The sequence below is a fragment of the Pan paniscus genome, chromosome 4 (genome assembly GCF_029289425.2).
Source record: "Pan paniscus chromosome 4, NHGRI_mPanPan1-v2.0_pri, whole genome shotgun sequence".
Classification (NCBI taxonomy): Eukaryota; Metazoa; Chordata; class Mammalia; order Primates; family Hominidae; genus Pan; species Pan paniscus.
Window position 1 is genome coordinate 80,433,862 of NC_073253.2, and position 21,516 is coordinate 80,455,377.

The following is a 21,516-nucleotide window of genomic DNA, read 5'->3' on the forward strand; positions in this document are numbered from 1 at the left end:
ATAAATAGCTCTTATTATTTTGAGATACATTCCCTCAATACCTAGTTTATTGAAAGATTTTAGCATGAAGGGGTGTTAAATGTTTTCGAAGGCCTTTTCTGCATCTATTGAGATAATCATGTGATTTTTCTCATTGGTTCTGCTTATGTGATAGATTATGTTTATTGATTTGTGTGTGATGAACCAACCTTGCATCCCAGTGATGAAGCCAACTTGATCGTGGTGGATAAGCTTTTTGATGTGCTGCTGGATTCAATTTGCCAGTATTTTATTGAGGACTTTCACATTGATGTTCATCAGGGATATTGGCCTGAAATTTCCTTTTTTTGTCGTGTCTCTGCCAGGTTTTGGTATCAGGATAACGCTGGCCTTATAAAATTAGTTACGGAGGAGTCACTCTTTTTCTATTGTTTGGAATAGTTTCAGAAGGAACAGTACCAGCTCCTCTTTGAACTTCTGGAAGAATTCGGCTGTGATTCTGTCTGGTCCTGGGCTTTTTTGGTTGGTAGGCTATTAATTACTGCCCCAATTTCAGTACTTCTTATTGGTCTATTCCAGGATTTGACTTCTTTCTGGTTTGGTCTTGGGAAGGTATATGTGTCCAGGAATTTATCCATTTATTCTAGATTTTCTAGTTTATTTGCATTGAAGTGTTTATTGTATTCTCTGATGGTAGTTTGTATTTCTGTGGGATCAGTGGTGATAGCTCCTTTATCATTTTTTATTGTGTCTATTTGATTCTTCTCACTTTTCGTCTTTATTAGTTGGGCTAGTGGCCTCTCTATTTTGTTAATCTTCTCAAAAAAACAGCTCCTGGATTCATTGATGTTTTGAAGCATTTTTTATGTCTCTATTTCCTTCAGTTCTGCTCTGATCTGTTATTTCTTGTCTTCTGCTAACTTTTAAATTTGTGTGCTCTTGCTTCTCTAGTTTGTTTAATTGTGATGTTAGGGTGTCAATTTTAGATCTTTCTCACTTTGTTCTGCAGCCAATATCATACTGAATGGGCAAAAGCTGAAAGCATTCCCTTTGAAAACCAGTACAAGACAAGGATGCACTCTCTCACCACTCCTATTCAACATAATATTGGAAGTTCTGGCCAGGGCAATCAGGCAAGAAAAATAAATAAATGGTATTCAAATAGGAACAGAGGAAGTCAAATTGTCTCTGTTTGCAGATGACATGATTGCATATTTAGAAAACCCCATCTTCTCAGCCCAAAATCTCCTTAACCTGATAAGCAACTTCAGCAAAGTCTCAGGATATGAAATGAATGCACAGAAATCACGAGCACTCCTATACACCAGTAATAGACAGAGAGATAAATCATGAGTGAACTCCCATTCACAATTGCTACAAAGAGAATAAAATACCTAGGAATACAACTTAAAAGGGATGTGAAAGACCTCTTCAAGGAGAACTACAAACCACTGCTCAAGGAAATAAGAGAGGACACAAACAAATGGAAAAACATTCCATGTTCATGGATAGGAAGAATTAATATTGTGAAACTGTCCATACTGCCCAAAGTAATTTATAGATTCAATGGTATCCCTGTCAAGCACCACTGAATTTCTTCACAGAATTAGAAAAAAAAAAAAACTACTTTAAATTTCATATGGAACCAAAAAAAAGCCCACATAGCAAAGACAATCCTAGAAAAACAAACAAACAAACAAACAAACAAACAAACAAAGATGGAGGTATCACCCTATCTGACTTCAAACTGTACTACAAGGCTACAGTAACCAAAACAGCATGGTACTGATACCAAAACAAAAATATAGAGCAATGAAACAGAACAGAGGACTCAGAAATAACGTCACACATCTACAACCATCTGATCTTTAACAAACCTGACAAAAACAAGCACAGGGAGAATGATTCCCTATTTAATTAATGCTGTTTGGAAAACTGGGTAGCCATATGCAGAAAACTGTAACTGGAACCCTTCCTTGCACCTTATACAAAAAGTAACTCAAGAAGGATTAAAGACTTAAACATAAAACCTAAAACCATAAAAACCCTAGAAGAAAACTAGGCAATACCATTCAGGACATAGGCATGGGCAAAGACTTCATGACTAAAACACCAAAAGCAATGGCAATGAAAGCCAGAATTGACCAATGGGATCTAATTAAATTAAAGAGCTTCTGCACAGCAAAAGAAACTATCATCAGACTGAACAGGCAACCTTAAGGATGGGAGAAAATGTTTGCAATCTATCCATCTGACAAAGGGCTAATATCCAGAATATACAAGAAACTTAAACAAATTTACAAAAAAAAATCAAAAAGTGGGTAAAGGATATGAACAGACTCTTCTCAAAAGAAGACATTTATGTGACCAACAAACATTTAAAAAAAAGTTCATCATCACTGGTCATTAGAGAAACTGCAAATCAAAACCACAATGAGATACCATCTCACACCAGTTAGAATGGGAATCATTAAAAAGTCAGGAAACAACAGATGCTGGAGAATATGTGGAGAAATAGGAATGCTTTTACACTGTTGGTGGGAGTGTAAATTAGTTCAACCATTATGGAAGATAGTGTGGCAATTCCTCAAGGATCTAGAACCAGAAATTTCATTGACCCAGCAATCCCATTAATGGGTATATACCCAAAGAATTATAAATCATTCTATTATAAAGACACATGCATACATATGTTTACTGCAGCACTATTCACAACAGCAAAGACTTGGAACCAATCCAAATGCCCATCAATGAGACTGGATAAAGAAAATGTGGCACATGTACACCATGGAATACTATGCAGCCATAAAAAAGATGAGTTCATGTTTTTTTGCAGTGACATAAAGCTGGAAACCATCATTCTCAGCAAGCTAACACAGGAACAGAAAACCAAACACCACATGTTCTCACTCATAAGTGGGGGTTGAACAATGAGAACACATGGACACAAGGAGGGGAACATCACACACCAGGGCTTGTCAGGGGGTGGAGGGCTAGGGGAGGGATTGCATTAGGAGAAATACCTAAGGTAGATGATGGGTCGATGGGTGCAGCAAACCACTATGGCACATGTATACCTATGTAACAAACCTGCACATTCTGCATATGTATCCCAGAACTTAAAGTATAATGATATTTAAAAAATTCTCATCCCAAAGTAAAAAAAAAAGAGAAAAGTCACAAATGCATGTACCACAAAAGAAAGGATAGAAATACCTGTTTTCAAAATATTTTCCAGCAGAAGAAACATAAGAAATTTTATAAATCAAATTTGTGATATCTATGTCTTTATTTGTAAAATACCTATATTCTTGAACAAATGAGTAAATACATAAATGAGGCCTATAAAAAGGAATAAAGTCTCAGAGAGTCTTCATAGTAAAAACCCTAAAAGATTCATAAAAACTTGTTTTGTCATTGGAAATTTTAAAAATCAATTTTGTATTTTAAAATAGTTGCAGATTTGCAAAACATTTCGTCCAGTTCAAGTCGTTTCACATACTAAGGCCCTTTATATCTTAATTCCTCTGCCTGAAATTTCTTCCTATTTTATCCTTCAGTGACTGTCTCCTTTTTTATCATTTATAGCTAATGTAATTTACTGTAAAAAGTGCTTACAACAACGTAAATTTATCAACCTACAATTCTGGGAGTCAGAAGTCTAACATGGATCTCACTGGGCAAAAATTAAAGTATCAGCAAGTTGGTATTTCTTTCTGAAGGCTGTAGTAGAAAATCCGCTTCCTTGCCTTTTGCAGCCTCTGGGGGATATCTGTGTGTCTTGGCATTATAGACATAAAAATGTGCTGTAGATAAATCATGATTGAAGGGGGAAACCATCATTCTCAGCAAACTATCCCAAGGGAAAAAAACAAAACACCACATGTTCTTACTCATAGGTGGGAATTGAACAATGAGAACACATGGACACAGGAAGGGGAACATCACACACTGGGGTCTGTTGTGGGGTGGGGGGAGGGGGGAGGGATAGCATTTGGAGATATACCTAATGCTAAATGACGAGTTACTGGGTTCAGCACACAACATGGCACATGTATACATATGTAACTAACCTGCACATTGTGCACATGTACCCTAAAACTTAAAGTATAATAAAAAAATTTGAAATTCATGAAGTCAAAAAGATTTGTTAAACATTATATATTATTATACCATGTTTTTATGCTTACATTATTATTCATGAAATATATATCACATTTTATATTTATATCCTATTTCAATGGATACTAGTCAATATATTTTCATAAAGTTAATCATATTATTCTTAAAACTAAGGAAAGCTCTTATTTGGATCATATATTATACTCCCAAGCACAAACACATTTTGTAATAGAAATGGCAGCTTGAGAATATATAATACATGTAAAAATTAAAAGCTACTAAGTATTCTATTGAAAATTTAAAGAGGAAACATTTAAAGAGCAGTTAATTCATTACAATATAAGAACATCATAGAAATCTCTTTAATTAATTTTTATAATCTAAGGCAGTTGGGTAAATTAAAATGTATCAACATATTAAATTTGTTACGTCTTAATCTTATTCACCTACATAAAAAATGTACAATATCTGGATTCCTAGATAAGCACTAAAATAAAGTTTCTCAAAAGTTCTTTAAACTTTTTAAGCTGAATTTGTTTTTAAACATTTAATGTCTTCTATAGTACAAAGAATAATATGTGCCTCTAATGTGTATATTTTATTATCCCTAATTTATTTTATTTTTACTTGTTCAATGAGGTGTAAATAAAATCCTCACAAGTTAATCTCATGTAAGTATTAAAATGGAAAAACAATGTCAATTTGTAATGTTTGTTTTCCTCTTTTACCAAGATCTGAGGAAATATATAAAGTCGATTTGGTTATTGAAGATTCAGCAGAATAAGATTGGAAACTAATTTCTTTGGATTGTGGTATTTTTTTTCATAGCCTTTACTTCATAATTAAAAGTATCTTGGAGAACTTAATTGTGTAGGACAGGTATAACTTCGGTGGAGACATTCTGAAATCCTATTGCTTAACTTGTCTTGCACTGTTGTATCAAGTTACACAATCTAAATCTCTATTGCACTGACAGATAGTAAGATAAACAATGCAGGCCCAAAACATTGTTTACCTTCTCCTTCAGCTATTAAATGGCCAAAGATAATAAAAATGAACAGAATAGAAAAAGACTGTAGATGAAGGGCCCCTGGACTTTTACTAGTAGATAATGCAATTTAGGAAGAAAAGTGATCACTTTATGGTGAAAATGAATTTCTTGCAGCAAGTTGGATAAATTATTTTCATTCCAGGCAGTTGGAGATAATGCAATATTCAGGTCTGAGTGGTGTAATTACTGAATATGTTCTGAGATGTCAGGAAATCCCTAGATCAATCACCAAAAGACATGGCTGGATCTACTCCTATTTAATTCCACCTGGGGCAAAAAATCACGACAGTAAGAACTACAAAGATTAAAAAAAAACAATAACTAAAATGAGGGAGGTTAAATAATGAATACAGGTGCTCAATATCTTTTAACTAGTGGAAAAATTTAAATCTATAAATATAAACTGAAATCATGTTGAGATTTACCATCATACAACTCTGATTTACCATCACACATCTCACAGCTCTGTCATATAAAATCAAGATTAAAAAAAGTAAATGCTATTTTTGTAACATAAAATACAAATTGACTTTTAAACCAAAAGCATTCATAATATTTGATGAAGATTAATTATTTTTAATTTTTAGAAAGTTTTATAATAGATTGTTTTAAAAGTAATAATAAATAAGAGAAAAGATAGAATTTTTGCCTTACCTAAAATTTTCCCTAAATTTCTAACACGGAGGCAGATGAGAAGAAGGTGTAAAGGAATTAGGCATCTCTGGATACAGATATAGTATGAAAGAAAGAATGTTATGCCTTTGCTCTAACTCTTGATTTATAATGGTTAAACCAGAAAATGTACAGAATACACAAAATGTCATTGTACAACCCAAAGATATTTTCCATATGTGGTAAATGTAAAACAAAAACAAAACAAAAAAAAACTGTCATCCATTACAAATGGGAAGCCTGAATACTACATTATGACTTTATTTTATACCCACAACTTTCTCTAATGATTTAGGAAAGTTTTAGAGGAAAAGATATTATGCTCATAAAGAATCTGTTTCACTTGCTGAGCAGATTCAATCTTCCCCTTACACGGGACAACCAAGTTTAAATGTTTCATCAGCAATTCAATCTAATTCAACAAAAACGAAACTCATCATTTTCTTCCCAATAGTCCTGATCCATCTCCATGCTTCCTGTTTGGTTTAATGGTATCATCATTCACCCAATCAACAATTTCAAGATCTTGGATCCTTCATTAATTTTTCTTCTCTTTCACAATGTCAGCAAATCCTATTGGTTTCAATTTGACAAAGTATTTAACTTTCTTTTTCTTTCCATTAAAACAGCAACATCAAGGCCAATGTTAAAACATGTTTGTACTGTCACAGTATTTTTGTACAGGCTAACTTACTTTTAAAAATCTCTTTTTCTGGTATACTCTAAGCATTGCTGCTTCAGCAAAATTATAGATCATCTCTAAATATGATTAGGTTTATCAGTTAAGGTTGAAACACAGCTGTGTGTGTAAAGAGTCCTATAATAGCATTTAAAAATGAGTTTAGACATTTCTTTTTTGCGTCTAACTGGGCTGGTGTGATGACACTTCTGGAAGTTATCCGGGGACTCTGACTCTTTCTATCCTCTTTATTCACTCTCCCAAGCATCACTCAAGATGGCTTGCTACTGTAAATGCGGAGCAAGGTAAAGATGGAGGAGGAAGTTAAAGGGTAAGCATAAGTATTGAGCACATCATTTTACAACCTATCTCATTAGCTTAATCTTAGTAATATATAAGCATACGTAGATTTACAGACAACTGGGTAGTTGTACCAACTTTTGACAGCCATTCCTGCCCACCATTCCTGACAGTTTCTCTATCAGATATATTTTGTTGTTGTTTTTGTTCGTTTGTTTTCGAGATGGGATCTCACCCTGTCACCCAGGCTGGAGTGCAGTGGTGAGATTTCGGCTCACTCCAACCTCCACCTCCTGGGTTCAAGCGATCCTCCTGCCTCAGCCTCCTGAGTAGTTGGGATTACAGGCGTGTGCCACCACACCTGGCTTTTTTTTGTGTGTGTGTTCTTAGTAAAGACAGGGTTTCACCATGTTGGCCAAACTGGTCTTGAACTCCTGGCCTCAAGCAATCCACCTGCCTTGACCTCCCCAAGTGCTGGGATTACAGGCATGAGCCACAGCGCCTGGCCTCTAACAGACATCTTTGATCATGCTGGTAAGTTTTTCTTACTGCTGAGCTGCACTCTGAAGCTCTTCCTTCCCTCCCTTTCTCATTTCCTAAATGTCATACTGAATCCCCAATTGAAGCCTCTCTCAGTCTTCTCAAGATCTCGCTCCATTTTATTCTTCACAGGCTCTTCCCCTCAGTATTTTTTGCATGAATAATTCCACCTTCTTATCTGCTTCCCAGAAAACTAACTTAAATCAAGGATTCTAATAGCATGATAATGAAAGAGAGAATATTAGAGAAACATCGACTTTCTCTGCTATAAGTCACAAGTCCTCAACAGTTTGTAGAACTTACAAAAATGTTTTAAAAAGTAGCTTCAGATGAAAACTAATTGTTGGAGCAGTAGTAGTTTTCATGCCATAAAAAAGTTATTATCCCTAAAACTCTATGAATATTGGCATTAAAACTGCATGAATAAACAGCTACACTTTTGGAAACTCTTCATTGTGTATGATACGAAATAAGGAAAAATGTTCTAAATAAGTGGCTTATGATAGCAAATAAGCATCAGTTCAAATGTCCAGTCTGAAATTGACTACATGTAGGACCCCAAGCAAATAATTAAATTTTCCTAAGTCTCCAGTTATGATCCATTAACAACACAGGTGAATATTTCTCCTCCCATAAGTTTATCATATAGAATAACAGGAGATAATGAATGTAAAGGCTTAGCAGAGTGCCTCATACAGAAGATGCATTTCTGTTTCCTTCTCCCCTCTTTCCTTCTCCTCCTTCTTCTTGCTATTACTATTATATTATTGTAGCTATTATTACTGTTTATTGATATTATTATTATTACTACATGCAGCAGCCTGAGCATTTTTTTTTTGAGAATTCCTCAATCCCCTCTGCCACTGCAGACTGTCCATTTGAACTCCGTATAACTAGTGTTTTCATCCTGGTAGAACAAAATTATGTCTAATCCTTTGAGAGAAGTTTATGAGCACTTCTAAATATACTTGGAACAACAGCTTTATAGAGGTCCCTGAAGTTATGCATTAGGAAGTAGAAACAAAATCTGGCAAAATTTGAATTGGCATTTTTCATGTACAACCATCTCTACTGTCTTTTATAGATTAGTAATGGTCTTTGACCATTTAAATTACACTTTAGATATCCTATCTGCAATTGCTGTGAATCTGGTTGACACTCCCTTCTACCTCAGCCTCAGAATTCTTGAATAAATCAACAGGAAGACTCAAAAGAACTATTAATCTCATGCCAGGGTCCCTGGCAGGGGCTTCACCCTTGGGCCTGTGCCCACGGACCTAAATGAGAACAGGCACTCCTGTTTTCACTCCAAAATGTTACATTTTCCAAGATCAATCTGGCCACCACACCCCTGATCCTGTGCCCATATAAACCTGAGACCTTAAGCAGGTACAGACACAAGTGGCTGGATGTCAAGAGGAACATATCGGTAGACACCAGCAGACACCAGCAGATCAGTTAAGGTTGAAATGATGTGGACGCCAAGGGGAGTTCAGCTGGTGGAAGTTGGAGAAGAGTCCAGCCACTGGGCAGCCTGACCCCAGGGGAAGACCACTTTCCCACTCCATACCCCTTTCTGGCTCCCCATCCATTTCACTGAGAGCCACCTCCACCACTCAATAAAACTTCGCACTCAACCTTTGGGCCCACATGTGATCTGATTCTTCTGGTACTCTGGGCAAAAACTCAGGCTGTCACACTGGCCCCTTATCCTTGCAATAAGGCAGACGGTCTATCGAGCTGATTAACACAAGCCATCTGCAGACAGCATAGCTAAAAGTGGGCATCCGTAGTCCTAGATGTTGCCATGGGGCCAGAGCCCAAAAACAGTCTTCATGGCCTCTGCACCTGTCTGTCTGCATGCTCCCCATAGGGGTTTGAGCAGTAGGGCACCAAACAAGCAATCCACTTGTTGTACGCCCTGCAAGGGGAATAAGGGAACTTTCCCGTTTCAGTAATTTGCATTAATGATAATTAAAGGTTAATGATATTCAGCACCTTTCTAGAAGCCTAAGGCCATTTCTTCTTTTTTATAGACTCTAGTTCTTTAGGAAAAATACTCCTTTATTATTATTTTTACTGATTTTATTAATCAATGATAGTTATTTTGACATTTACGTCTTCTCACTTTGATATCGGTATCATCTGTGGTACTGTTTTTATTTTCCTTCTATTTTATTTTGCTTAAGTCATCCGGTCCTGCTATATGGATGATGGACATTATGTATAAAGAACTTAGATACTTTTGTGATTTTATTTCCTCACACACACTTAGAATATGGGTCCATCATTTTAATGTAGTCCTAGATTGAGATGGTCCAGATTTTATGTGGCTTTTCTGTTTCTAGACGCTTTTATTTCTAGAGTGATTCTCTTCTAAAGTTTCAAGTGAAATCTTGACATTTTACCAGAAATTCTCCTCCTTAAGATTCAACTGAAGGTTAAAATTTCTGAGTTGACAGCAAAAGCATTATTTAAAAAATTTGTTTTGCTAAGATGGCGACTCCCATGCATCGGCTCATAGCCCGGAGACGAGGGTAATGAAGCAAATAAGCAACATGTAAGATGTCAGAAATGCTTGGAATTTGGCTATTGGACTTGTGAATGCACATTAAAAAGTAAATACCTACATAGGCCCTCAAGGACAGTAGAACTAAAGAAAACTTTAAAAGAAAAAGAAAACAGATTATTATTACAACGAAGCTTTCTTCCCCACTCGTGTTTATTGGCATTGGAGCAACCAATGTAGAAAGACCAAGAAAAAATGGTCTAAAAGTGTAATTAGTTCCAGTAGCAGTAGCAGTGACAGTTCAGCCAGTGATTCTTCATCAGAGAGAGAAGAAACATCTACCTCATCCTCCTCAGAGGGCAGTGACATTGATGAAAGCTCTTCTAATTCCTCATCCTCAGCCTCCTCCACAACCTCTTCCTCCTCCTCTGATTCAGACTCAGATTCCAGCTCTTCCAGTAGCAGCAGCACCAGCACAGATAGCAGCTCCAAGGATGAACCACCAAAGAGCAAGAAAAAGAAAGAGTTTCTCCATCCATATTGGACCAATGGACTGAAAACATTAATGTGATTCTCGAAAGGGAATTTAGAATATGTTAAGGCCGACTAGGTTAACTGTTGAAAATTTCTAGAATTCAAAAGTTTCTAAATGTTTTACATTGTAAGAGCATAAAAACTATTAATAATGAATTATATATATAAAGAGACTATTTTATTTGAAGGGTGAATCTTGTTTTTCTTTTTAATCTTTAAAATATATCTCTAGAACTTAAAGCTGAAATATGCAAATCTGTTTGTGTGATGAAACTATCTTTTCTTTCTGTGAAATAAACGCCATATTTTGTTACTTGTTATATATGTTAGTGGTATGTTTCAGACATATTTTCAGGATGGTGCATCAGAATATCTGGCAGTGAATTTCTAATGCTTTTGGCTGTGTGTTATGATGTAAGATTTAATATGTTGTTACTGTAAGCTTAAGAGTTTCACTACGGTTAATAAATGTGCTCTATTTTTACATTTATGTTCAGAAAGTTATTCTGACTTTTTGTCCTAAGTGATATGTTCAAGGAGCCTATTACTATATTTACAGTTATTGAATGCTACAAGTTTCAATTTGGTGTTACATCATTCCTTTTCTTCTGGTTCCTTAAGTTTTTCAAGTTATCCTTTTCTGAGGAAAATTATTCTAGAGGAACCTGAAAAGGGACAAAAAATCTGAAACTCCTTAGGAGTCTAATCTTGGTGCCTTCTGATAAACTCAGTGTATCAGAAAAGAAAGCAGCCATGTAAGTGGCCAACTTAAGTACAAGTGCTAGAAATATCTTTGTGTATTAACATGCAATAAAAGGTGCCATTCAAAGCAGAGGGAAAGGTAGGAGGAAGAGGTAACTTTTACTGAAAATTAGGGCAATGTTGGTAGACTTTTATTAAAAGCTTTTCTTTAAGCTTTCGTAAAGATTGCCTTTTGCTATTTTTGCAATTGTGGTATTATAGTTTATATGCTAACTGGTCATATATATGAGAGTCTTCTGCATAAATATGAATTACTAGGATTAATCTGGTGTGTTTACATAGGATATACATAGTTGAAATCTAGAATGAAAGGTTAAAAAGGAAATACCGCACGATGTTACCTAAAAGTAAAATGCTGTTATTATGGCGGGAGTCTTTGGTTTAACATCACATTATTCTGTGATGTCTTTTTAACTTTTGGAAAGAGGTATCATTTATAGAAAAATTTTGATTTGGGTTAAATATAGGTTTTTAAAACTGTAAATATTGTCTTTTCTATATTTTTATGAAAAAAGCAGTAGAAAATTACTTTTGAAGAAAATGAGCTATTTAAATATTAAAATATATATGTGTTGTGAGTTTAAGGAGCCTGTAATTACTTGCCAGATTTACAAAACCATCTGTGTTCAATGGCTGTAAATAAATTCTCAAAACATCATTTCAAAGGCTGCCTGCGGAATATTATCACTTGACAGATAGAGTTAATAAATTAACAATCAGGCACATTTTATAATGTTTGGCTATGTAAAGGTAATGTTAGCAGTTGAAGAACATGGATGAGAAAAGAATGTGTTACATAGGTTGCATCATTTGCAGTTAAATAAAACTCACAATTTGTGCTCACAAGCTTAAAATATAATAATAATAATTTAAAATTTTATAAACTGCTACTCCTCAAAATTAAGACATAAACAAAAACCGGAAGTTTTGTTCTGAAAGTACCCTATAAAGAGGATGGAAAGACATGTTTGTACACTGACTGGAAGAAAATATTTGTAAACTATATATCTTACGTAGCACCTGTATTTAGACGTTATGAATAACTCTCAAAATTAAGCAGAAAAATATAAACAGTCCAATTAAAAATTGAGCAAAAGACATGAGTCAACATTTGAATGAATAGGATACATAGATCTTAAATAAGTAAATAAAACGATGCTCATGACATACGAAAAAGCATGATCAGGTACTATTACACAAATATCAGAATAGCTGAAGTAGAATGTAACAATGTCACCAAATGCTGGAGAGGACATGGAGAACCTGAACATGTAAAATGGCTCAGCCACATAGCAAAATATAACAGCAAGTTTTCTGAAAGCTAAACAAGCGCTTATAATACAGTCTAATTCTTATTATGCTCAAGCCACAAGCTACAAAAAGTTTCCATATTTTGTCACTTCCTTATGATTTCCTTTACATAAAATATATTGTTTGTAAATGTTAAATAGCACAAAAGTCACACATTATGAACTATTGAAATGCTTTAAAATTGTGTAATCTATCTATCTAGAAATTAGAACAATTCTCATAAAACTTTACACATTCTGATTGTCGCCAATACAATCTTCAAATATAGAAGAGACAATGGAGTTATTTTTATTTATCTGAATTCCATAGTTAAGGATCAAACTGGTACCTTCGCTGATTAAAGTGATCTTTATATCTTACACAGGTCAAAATTTGTCCTTTTTTTTCCCCATTGGTTTTGTGAAATTTTTTATGAAGATCATTTTAAGCATGTATATGTTTCACTTAATACATGCCTACAAATGCTGTGGAAAAAAAATCAATTTCCTCAATCTTTCAAAGTTCATGATATATTTGAATCAATAATATAATTGCCAATAATATATAGTAATACTGTGGCATACTTAATGTTGCTTGAGTGACGTTAAATGTATTAACAGTTTTTATTGTATTATAGACAAAAAATAGCTCCCCTAATATTACGATATTGTCTTTTAAAATACTTTATTGCCTAAACTTTGGTGTGTTGGGGCTAGCATAAAATAAGTGTTTGGGCAAGTTGTAAGTTGAAGAATGCACTAGCTTTTTTTTTTTTAACTACTTGGAAAATAAGCATCTTCTTTGACATTAGGAAAAAAGGATAAATTCAGGACTTTATGATTAATTCGGCAAATATATAGAAAGCATTGGGTATATTGGATTTGAAAATTCTATAGAAATACACGAGATGTGTTGTATTATATAATATGAGGATTTATAACCCAAAACCTATGTTGGAATATAACGCATTAACATTAGAACTTTATTTCAGAGATTATAAAAATAAAAAAGAAAAACATGTATTTTCTTATTTTTAAGAGAATTATGTATTCACCTCACCCAAATGTTTCATCAGATTTAAGGTAAGAGATCCAGTATATACAACTGTTTCACTCAATTGGAATTTATTTTCTGAATAACATAAACCTTATTATAACTAATATGGTACCTGGAATAGGATATGTAGTCATTAAGTGTTATCAGATATTGCACAATATTTTACAATTGTCAATTTTGAGTTATTCATAAAATTATAAAAGCAAAATTCAGTGATCTAGCTAGTAAATTAAAGAAACCAAAATTTCTAAATACAAACAGAATAGTTCTGAAGGAATTGAGTTTCACTTAAATTGAATTGCATTGCTGTTAGAATGAAGCCAGTAATAATTGGTTATTAACCTTGAAAACTGGATAAATAGAGGATTGACTAAACAGAGTGTACTGCTATTGAGCTGCAAAATGTTACCCATAACCCTTTGCTTCTTAGTGAAATTTAAGGTACATATTTCTATTTCTAAACTCTGATATTGTTTGGGATTTAGTCACCTTAGAGATTGCTTCTCTAGCCTAGCCAGAAAAGGGATCACTTGAGGATACTTGTTTCCAGCTCAGAAAACTTAAGAAAATGAATAACATTGGCCGAGCGTGGTGGCTCATGCCTGTAATCCCAGCACTTTGGGAGGCCGAGGCGGGCGGATCACGAGGTCAAGAGATCGAGACCATCCTGGCTAACACGGTGAAACTCCATCTCTACTAAAAAATAGAAAAAATTAGTCGGGTGTGGTGGCGGGCACCTGTAGTCCCAGCTACTCGGGAGGCTGAGGCAGGAGAATGGCGTGAACCCGGGAGGCGGAGCTTGCAGTGAGCCGAGATTGTGCCACTGCACTCCAGCCTGGGCGACAGAGCGAGACGCAGTCTCAAAAAAAAAAAAAAAGAAAGAAAATGAATAACAGAATTTCTTTTGAAATACACTCATAGTTCAAAATCTATACTATAAAAGGCATCAATAATATAAAGGCCACATCATCAACATCTGTGTATCACTGTTAATATAATAGCCTACATTTCTTGAATGCATATTATGTGATCTGTAGTCTCTGGAGGCCTTAAGAAGATTAGTTCACTTAATTTTCATGAATGAGTGAATGAATTAATTAATTAAGAACCAATAAGGCAAGACTACGGGCCTCTCTTTTAGATAAGAGAAAATTGAACTTGTTGAACATATATTCAGGGGTGGAACTTCTGTTCTACTCCAAAGCATGTGTTCTCAGCAAACAGCTTTTCTTGCCTCTTATGTCTGTATGCCTTATGTCTTATATCTCTGATGTCTGTACCAGAGAGAGGTAACTTTGGTTGTCACAAAATACACAGTGATTGAATGCATGTGTAACAGGAACACTGTTCTTACAATCACCTGAACTTATCGGGAAATTTACAAATGACTCTTGTCAGTCTCAAGTTAGTAAGAAGTGGTGTTTTGCATTCCATTATCCTCAATTCACAAACCTACAAGGTTTCCAAGTATTTTTACTCACAATTCAGAGTCTCAGGACTTTCCAGGACTTTATATAAGTACTGAAATATACAATTGTGAAGTCGGAGGTTTAAATGATTGGGATATATTGGATATTTCACACATCTATTTTTGATGTTCCCAGCCGCTGGATGTTAAGAGTATTCGTAGAAACAAAATTTCTACACCCTTAATATGTCCATTGTAGTAAAATGTAAGTTTTATACAACATTTAGCTTCCATATTTTTCAGCATATTTTGGAATTCACCATGATACAACATATAATGAGTAGATATTCCTTTTAATAAAAATGAGATGAAGTATTATAGACTGTAGATATCCATAATTAACTACTCATCAAGAGGTGATTAATAATGTATTTCATTTTTTCATACTTCCTCCCTTCTTTCCTTCTTCCTGCCCTCCCTTTCTTCATTTCTTTCTCCTTTCCTTTCTCTCTCTCTTCCTCTCTCTCTGTTCTTCCTTCTCTCTTTCCTTTTTTTTCTATTATCTATCTATCTATCTATCTATCATCTACTTACCTACCTACTGATCTATTATCTACTTATCATCACCACCTAACTACACAACTTCAAGCCAGAAATTTGATTAGAAATATAATCTTTAGAAGTGAGATTAACCATAGCAAAAAAATTTCCTAAATTCTTGTCTAACTGTAATATTTTACCTTATATGTAGACCTTCAACAATTATGAAAAAGAGGTAACTCCAAATTTATATCAATTATTTAAGAATAATCAGAATATTTTCCTGGTTCAATAAAAAAATGCATCAGAATGCTGAGAAAATACCTAGATATTATTTTACATAATTTCAGGATAAATAATATACCTGCTTTCTCTCACATATTATGAAATCCTTCCACTGTATAAGTATATCAAATTTTCAATAAGTTTCATGATACACATTTTTATTTTAATAAAAACATAGCAAGCTATCTTGAAATAAGAGTTCTTTCTTTAATAGCAAGATTTCTTTTACATATGGCTTAATTATAGATTGGCAACTTTTTAATATTTTAATATACTAAGGTTTACTATAAAATATGTAATACAGAAATTAATATGGATATGTATGTAAATTTGTAGCCTAATTCAATAAATATGCAAGAGTTTCACTCAGTTTTAAATAGGTAATTAGATGGATGTGTCACGGCCAAAGCACACTAAAAAATTTCAAATTATTTTTGTATTATGAGGCAAGTTACACTCTCAGAAATATTGTATGGAATCTCTAAGTGCTTGTTAATATTTGCTATTTTCATATTTTTAATTTGACAATAATTTGGTTATAAAATTTGTCTCATTTTGGTCCTAATTTGAATCTTTCTCATTGTAAATGAAGCATATATTTTTAAAGTATATATTGCTCACAGAACTATTTTAGTTATGAGTTTATGTTAATTTTTACTATATTGTTTTTCTGTATCTATTAAAATTATCTACTTCTTTAATCATTTAATTTCTTAATGAATTCAGTGACATTTTAAAAATCTGTGTGCTTACCCAATCTATCATTTTGGCATAAACCAAATTTGAGAACAACATATTGCTTTATTCAAGTGCCTTATTTTCTAACACTTTTCTTGTTTTAATTTGCTAATATTTTGTTTGCAATTTTGCATTTTTGCTCATAAGTGAGTTATGGACATAAATGTCCTTCCTACTTCTGTCTTTTTGTTATTTTAATATTAAAGATAAGGTTTGTGGTATAAGTGGAATAATATACATTTTTTGTAAAGCCATTTGTTAACAATATTTTATTTGTAGGAGATTTTACAGCTTCTTCAATTTCGTCAGTAGTTGAATATTATTCAGTATTTCTAATTATCTTTGAGTCAGTTATATTCATTGTTATTTCCCAGTAAATTGCCCATGTTATCAAAGTTTCTCCATTTTTTGGCATAAACTTCATAGCTTTATGTGTAATAAGGCCACTGTTAAATTATTTTTTTAAATAATTTTAAATATCGTCGTGGGGTGGGGAGAGGGGGGAGGGATAGCATTAGGAGATATACCTAATGTAAATGACCAGTTAGTGGGTGCAACACACCAACATGGCACATGTATACACATGTAACAAACCGGCACGTTGTGCACATGTACCCTAGAACTTAAAGTATAATAAAAAAAATATGGTCATAACTTCAGAATGTTGTGGTGGTTAATTATATATGTCAACTAGGCTGGGCCACAGTGCTCAGATATGTGCCCAGACATTATTCTGGATGCTTCTGCGAGGGTGTTTTTGAGTGAGATCGATATTTTAATTGGTAGAATGGGTAAAGCAGATTGCCTTCCATAATGTAGGTGGGCCCCATCAGTTGAAAGCCTGAATAGAACAAAAGAATGTCCTTCCCTGAGCAAGAGGGAATTGTATGGCAGATGGTCTTCATTGTCTCTCCCCACAACTCCAGCTTACCTACCCACCATAGAGATTTTGGACTTGCCAAACTCCACAATTGCATGAGCCAATTTCTTAAAAAAAAGTATATATTTACATATATAATACATATATTATGTATGTATGTGTATATATGTGTGTGTATAAGTATGTGTGTGTGTGTGTGTATATATATATATATATATATATATATATATATACCCATATACTGTGGGTATATATATATATATATATATATACCCATATACGGTGGGTATATATATATATATATATATATATATATATATACCCATATACTGTGGGTTTTCTGTCTGTGGAAAACTCTGACTAAAAAGGTGTCTTCCTTTTTGTTTTATCAGTTTTCATATGTGCTGTAAAATTCTTGATTGATTACATGAGATGTATTTCTATTTTATTAGACTTCTTGAAAGAAAAGAATATGGTTTGCTTTTCAAGCCTAAGACAAAGATTACAAAGCTGACCCTGAATTTCAAGGGGACACATAGAGGGTGGTAAAGATGTGTGGAAAAAATAATAAATGAGGCAAGGAAAGGTTTATAGCAATAATCCATTTTAAAAATCTAGCAAATTACTTAGTAGACGTCTGCTCGGTTGGGCATGAGAGACTAGTTCATCTCAGAATTGTCCACAGAATAGAGAACTGAGGATAAAACTATATGCTCAACTTCCTCCTTTTTCTTGTTTCTGATTAATCACCATTGAGTGTTCAAGGATGCAGCAACAACACCAGACTTAATGGTTGCACTGTCTCTCTGATCAAGAAGTCCTATTGGTTGCCCAATAGGGTAGTATGTCATTCAAGGCCAAGACTGGAGAGAAGACTGTATCAGAGTGGGGCCCCAACGAAAAATTAAAGAAGAAGGCATTCAGAAGAATGGAAGCTACACAGACACACACAACTTTGCCCAATTCAATCTACTTCTTGTGCCATTTGGATGCCTTTATGACCTCTCATTTTATCTTAGTTGTATACTACCTATATTTTCCTTGTGTTAATAAAGTCACTCCCACTTCATCACTGAGAAGGGAAATACAAGTATAATAAATCAGAGTCTTCCCCAAGTTGCTGGTCAAGTGTCATTGCCTAGGAAACTTAGTAATTAAGAGTCTCATCATTAGCTATCGCTTTGGCTAGTCTGTTTTGTTTGTTTGGTAGAGCAATCAAGATCATTTTTCCCAAGGATCCTGATCCTTTAGTTGCATCTTGGGTAGTCACTACCATATGTGTGTTTCAATAATCTCCAAATTACAGTCATACTCTTTGTATTGTTTGCCCTAGCCAATATAACTCCTTTTTGGCCTGTAGGACAATTGACATGAGGTAATCAAAGTCCCTAATTTGTAGACACAACTTCCAATTTAATAGAGCATCCTATTATGTTCCCTAGCAGAAATGTTTCTCATTTCTGGTTCAAGGGAACCAGAAATCTTAACCCAGACTAATGTAATATTGGGGAAAATGAACAAGATGTCAAAAATGGATATCTGAGGGTGATTCTGATAGAAAACATTCTATACTTCCTCAACTCCTTTGACTCCCAAAGGCATGTATTGTAGCTACAATAAATGGTTCTATATGTTAGGCTTTTTGTTGTTGTTGTTGTTCAAGGTATGTACCAGGTCCAAGAAGAGTATTCCATAAACTGACAGTACTTTCCAAGAACTTGTAACTTAGGTGAGGGTTAACTCTCTATTCTAAGGTTCCATGAGGGTAACTGTTTTCGAGACAGGGGGTTCATATTAAGACTTGTGCAGATGAGTTCAGTGCTACACATTTGTCTCAGTCAATAGTTGTACAAAGCCACATTGTAACAACAGGCATTTGGAGGCAATAAACTTTGGTGCTGATGAAGACACTGTAAACAGAGAGGGTAAACCCGTATTTGGAGTAGATAACAACTCTGTTAAGGACAAATTACTGCTTTTTCTGTGTTGGGACTAGTCTAATATAATTGCTCTTTTTCAGGTGACTAGTTGGTCCCGTAAGAATGGTGCCATTTTGAAATTCAGTATCTGTCTCTGCTATCATGTTAGAAATTAAACAATAGGAGTAACCAAATTAGCCTTACTGGGGGAAATTTTATATTTTTGACTCTAAATATTCTCCTTAACTGCCACCTTCTGTTCATGGGGTTGTAAGAGGCTTGATATAGAGGTTGTTTGACATTCAAGTATAGGTGATCCTCACAGATGATTCTGCAGAAAATGCTTTCTCGGAGGCATTATTGTAAATAAAAATCTTCATAGTTCATACCTCTCTCATAGGTACATAATAAATTTATTCTCTGACATTTTTCAATTGTTCCATCTTGTTTAGTCCAGACCTTGATGAAATGGCCTTGAAATCATTCATAATACAGAAATTAATGTAAATGAAAACCCTAAACTACCTGTAATCCATACAATGTAGATAGAAAGTCTATTCATCATAACCCTTCTCATTGTGAAGTTTTTTTTTTAAGTATTATATTTTTGGATCATTCGTAAAAGAGACTACTACGCATCTCCATTAATCATCTAATTAATACACACACATTGTGAAGACTCATTTGTGAACCAGCCCGAAGTTTCTTCTTTTTATGTAAATTGACTTTAGGAGAGCATTCTTAAAGCTCTAGGTATAGACTACAGTTAGGTAACAGTGTGGCAGAGGTAGTTGTCATGGGAATCTGTTCCTGGGCTTTCTGGAACTACTTAAGTTTGAGTTAAATGATGAATTACCTTTGTACAAATATAGCTTAATAACATGGCTGATGAGTTAAAACTCAGTTCGTGATAAGCAGCTTTAGGTCTCAGCAATAATTTATGATCCTGGTTAGGAAGTCATTAACATCTAGGGCCTGGTAGCATCGCAGATACTATAAGGAAATAGTAGTTTTCTGACACGGAATGCATATACTTTTCCCCAAACTCTAAAAATCTCTGTAATTCCCATTAGGCCTTGACAATTATATACATATCATGGTATCTTACTAAATATGCTACGTTATACAACACAAGAACAAAATAGTTTTACCATATCCTGGAACTGTGGCAGAGGTCTCTTTTCCCCTGGACATTACTTGAACTTGGCCACATTCCAGGTAAATCAGTAAATAAGCTGGAGCAGTATTTTAAGTATAGTCAATGTTGTTTCAAAATCTAGAGTTGTCTTCTAAGACGTAGGTTTCATTCACAGTGATTGGAGGTGCAAGGAGCAAGAAATTGCTCTTTATCTTAAAGGATTTGTACCAGCATGTCCTTGATGGCTAGATAAAAAGTGTCCATGTAGAAGGACATATAAAATGACACAAAAACTTTATTGAGATTATACATGTGTCTTACATGGTGTCTAGAGAACCTGACACTTCCAATTTCACAGATTTATTTAATTTGAAGTCATCACTGTTACAAATTTCTGGTATCTGCTGTTGATTGTCAAGGTCATAAATGTTCCTCTCTAAACTATTATGCAGGGCATGAGAAAATTGACATAAACCCGAAATAAAACCATTAAGGTGGATTGTTGTTCTTGCCATATAACCATATGAAATATGGTGTGTTCACATGCATGTATGTGTGTGTATGTGTGTTTCTTTTTAATGAATAATGAAACCAAAAAATGCATTCCCAAAGTCCCAGTGACAATGGCTACAATACACTTTTTAAGTTAAGGTCTCACATGTAGAAATAGCAGTTTCAAAACCAAGCTACCACCTGGTTAAGCACACAAGGGTTTATATTTATCTGTCATTTTCCATCATGGTTCTGCTAAAGCCATCTAAGATAATTGAATGGAGGCCAGCCATGGTGGCTGATGCCTGTAATCCCAGCAATTTGGGAAGCCAAGGTGGGTGGATCACCTGAAGTTAGGAGTTCAAGACCAGCCTGACCAACATAGTGAAACCTCGTCTCTATTAAAAATACAAAAATTAGCCTGGTGTAGTGGTGCATGCCTGTAATCCCAGCTACTTGGAAGGATGAGTCAGGAGAATCACTTGAACCCAGGAGGTGGAGGTTGCAGTGAGCCAAGATAGCACCGTTGCACTCCAGTCTGGGCAATAAAGTGAGACTGCATGAAAAAAGAAAGAAGGAAAGAAGGAAGGAAAGAAGGAAAGAAGGAAGGAAGGAAAGAAAG

At 34.5% G+C, this 21,516-nt stretch overlaps 1 pseudogene; it reads left to right on the plus strand.

Annotated features, from left to right (window-relative positions):
• The first annotated feature begins 9,839 nt into the window (after positions 1 to 9,839).
• On the plus strand, positions 9,840 to 10,423 carry LOC100971129 (zinc finger CCHC domain-containing protein 10-like; annotated as a pseudogene).
• The last annotated feature ends 11,093 nt before the right edge of the window (positions 10,424 to 21,516 follow it).